The following is a 4,046-nucleotide window of genomic DNA, read 5'->3' on the forward strand; positions in this document are numbered from 1 at the left end:
CAAATAAAAATTGAAAAGAGGTTGTTTGACATACTTAGTTTTAAAAGCAATGCAAATTTCAACATTGGATAAAAGCAAAAGAGAGGCAACTCAAAAATTTAAATTTTGGCCTTGACCTGTAAATTTTTAAGGCTGTCTAGTATATAATCTACATAATATTGACACTGGATTTTTGCAACATATACATCTAAATCCGTTTAAACAGTTCACCTCACCAACATTTATTAATTTACGGTGCATTTAAAATGATATTACAAACAACAAAATTAAAAAAAAAAATTTGCACTAGACCTCCCGATGGATTATTTTCATTTTAGCAGCAAATGAAAGAGGAAGGTCTTGTCTTTCATTGGTCCAAATTTGGGACATGCCGAATTGTTTGTTATAAAGTTACATGAAAAAGACACCGTGTCCTAATTTGGTGAAGCACATTTAAGATTCGTTTTTTTTCGGTTTTTGCCTGAAATTATTAATTATTCTATTTGACATTTGTTCCAATGTTTCAACATTGGATATTCTATGTAACTCATTGGTATACCAGGGAGGAAGCTTCAGAATCATTTTCAAAATTTTATTTTGAATTCTCTGCAGAGCTAGTCCATATTGGTACAGCATACAACATGGCTGGCTTGAAAGTTTGTTTGAATATCAAAAGCTTGTTCTTAAGACAAAGTTTTGATTTTCTATTAATAAGGGGATAGAGACATTTTTTCATATTTATTACATATGGCTTGAATGCCCTCAATGTGATTTTTGAAAGTTAAATTCTTATCTAGCATGAGCCCTAGATACTTAACTTCATCTGATCAATTTATTGGAACCCCTCTCATCGTGACAACATGTCTACTTGAAGGTTTCAAATAAAGAGCTTTTGGTTTATGCGGGAATATTATTAGTTGAGTTTTGGAAGCATTAGGAGAAATCTTCCATTTTTGCAAGTATGAAGAAAAATATCCAAACTTTTTTGCAATCGACTACAGACGACACGCAGGCTTCGTCCTTTGGCGGAGAGGCCTGTGTCATCCGTTAACAATGATTTTTGACATCCCTGAGGTAATTAAGGTAAGTCATATGTGAAAATATTGTATAATATTGGTCCCAAAATGCTGCCTTGAGGAACACCAGCTCTTACAGGAAGTCTTTCAGATCTGGAGTTCTGATAATTAACCGGAAGTGTACGATTTGACAGATAACTTTGAATTATTCTAATAATGTATGTTGGAAAATTAAAGTTTTTTAGTTTTACGATCAAACCTTCATGCCAAACACTGTCGAATGCTTTTCTATGTCTAGAAGAGCAAGACCAGTAGAATAGCCTTCAGATTTGTTGGAACGGATCAAATTTGTTACACGTAAAAGTTGATGAGTGGTCGAATGTCCATGGTGGAATCCGAACTGTTCATTGGCAAAAATTGAATTTTCGTTGATGTGGACCATCATTCTGTTCAAAATGACCTTTTCAAAAAGTTTACTGATGGAGGAAAGCAAACTGATTGGACGATAGCTAAAAGCTTCTGCAGGATTTTTGTCTGGTTTTAAAATTGGAACAACCTTAGCATTTTTCCATTTGTCAGGAAAATATGCTAATTGAAAACATTTGTTAAATATATCAACTAAAAATGATAAGCTACTTTCTGGAAGTTTCTTGATGAGGATGTAGAAAATTCCATCATCGCCAGGAGCTTTCATATTTTTGGATTTTTTTAATAATAGTTCTCACTTCTTCCAAATCAGTCTCCCAGGCATTTTCGAAAACGTTCTTTTCATTGAGAATATTTTCGAAGTCCTGATTAACTTGATTTTCAATTGGACTAGTAAGTCCTAAATTAAAATTGTGCGCGCTTTCAAACTGTTTTTGAGCTTTTTCGCAATTAGTTAGTAATATTTTGTTTTCCTCTTTCAATGCCGGTATTGGCTTCTAAGGATTTTTTCAAAATTTTAGATAATTTCCAAAAGGGCTTAGAGCCAGAGACCAATTAAGAAATCTAATTTTCAATTTTTTTTTTGTTTCTTAATTGTGCAAAACGTTTCTTGATTACTTTCTGCAAATCCTGCCATATAATTTTCATAGCAGGGTCGCGAGTGCGTTGAAATGACCTTCTTCTCACGTTTTTAGGACGGATCAAGAGTTTAAGATCATCGTCTATAATCATGGATTCAAATTTTACTTCACATTTTGGAATTTAAATGCTCCGGGCTTCAACAATGGAATTTGTTAAAGTTTCAATATCAAGTTTAGTTTGTAAAGAAATGTTAACATCAAGATTAGAGTCAATATATGTTTCATATATATTTCAGTATATATAAAAGTTTAGCTGATTGGATTGAGAATCGCTTCATAGGATATTTGAAATGTAACAGGGACATGTTCAGAATCAAAATCAGCATGAGTAATCAATTGACTACAAAGCTGACTAGAGTCGGTTTAGCCCAAATCAATCGTACATGGATTTCTAGAAAAGGTATGGAAATTTTATTGAAGAATGTTTTTATTCCTTCAGCTCGTTTTCGTAATATTCTACGGATGATTTAAAATTTTCTAAGCTACCACATTATGATCGGAGCACTCAACGATGGATAATAAGTTATTTTTGATCTCGAATTCAGTGGCATTTTTATATTGAAACTTCGAAAAGTATCCCAAGTATCACGCGAAACATCTCTCAAAGAAATGTTTGCCAAAAATGGTTTCAGAGATGTACCATTAAAAGCATCTGTAACTTACATTGTTCTAGTTCCGTTGCATATTGCCAAAAGCCCATAAAGTTTCATTGTCATTCCAATGAACTTATGACACATCCATCAATCCGAATGTGGACGAAAATAATTTCAGCGAGGGAGAGGGTTCTGAGGTTTATTGAAATGGGAAAGATTTCAGAATTATTTAAGAATGCTCCAATAATTCTCGTTACTATTTCATTTAGTTTTAAAAACTTTAATTATTCATTTCCACTTTGCAGTGAAATGCAATTACATCATCACCGTCACCGCTTCCATTCGAACAACTTAAACAGCTCAATAACAACACTTTCTTCCATGGGCAAATCTCACCAGCGTGCGTGTACCCCATAATTGCACCCATAAACGCACCGACAGTCGATTCGATGGGCAGCGGAGATTTACGATCAGCTAAATGACCCCTTTTGTAGCAGATAGATAATCTCGGTGCAGCGATCCTACAATACGCACTCTACGACTGACGGACGGGTAAGCAGAAATGCGAAGGACTTTCGGTTTCCAACTGACCGCGGACGGTGCATATGGCTCGTGGCGATGTTGTCCTGATTGCAAGTGCCTGGCGCCAGACTTCAATCTGAGGTAGATTTTTCAACCCAGCGATGTGAAGGGGAAGACGGGGTAAGACCGCCCGCCTTAGCAATTCAATAATTATAATTAAAATTATTATAATTATAAGTATTATAATTTTAATTACTATAATTATAAGTAATATTACTATAATAATTATAATTATTATAATAATTATGGACCAATAATTGGTATATCAGAATAGAGAATCAAAAATTCCAGTTCGACGTATTATGTTGTTTTTTTTTTAATCCTTAGGAATGATCAAAACTTATCATAGATACTATATTTGTTAAAATTTATTTAAATTTTGTGACTTGATTGAGTGTCACTAGACTTTATACTTTCGAGGGATTATTAGAGTGTGAATATAACCAAAAACTAATTGAATTCTAACACTTCTCTTTTGCAAAAAATCACTATTGAGGCAAGAAATTACTGTTAAACTCTAATATGTTGTTTATTTTGTGACAGATAGGTCTATTTCGTTTGCGACTCACAGACTTTTCCAGTGTCGAGTGCACGATATTTTTCGTCTTTTCTTCAAATTCAGGAAAAACAAAAAATAATAAAATTCCTTTGAAATATAACATTAAAATAACAGAAACTGAAGGCAGAGTTACATGCTCAACTTGCTTTTGGTAGTTTAAGGTGAAATATGTCGGAATCCAAACACGGCTGTCACAATGGCCGCTGCGTGGCCTACGCATGATCTCAACGACACTTATATGCTGTAATAA

The sequence above is a fragment of the Aedes aegypti genome, chromosome 2 (assembly GCF_002204515.2).
Source record: "Aedes aegypti strain LVP_AGWG chromosome 2, AaegL5.0 Primary Assembly, whole genome shotgun sequence".
NCBI classification, from domain to species: domain Eukaryota; kingdom Metazoa; phylum Arthropoda; class Insecta; order Diptera; family Culicidae; genus Aedes; species Aedes aegypti.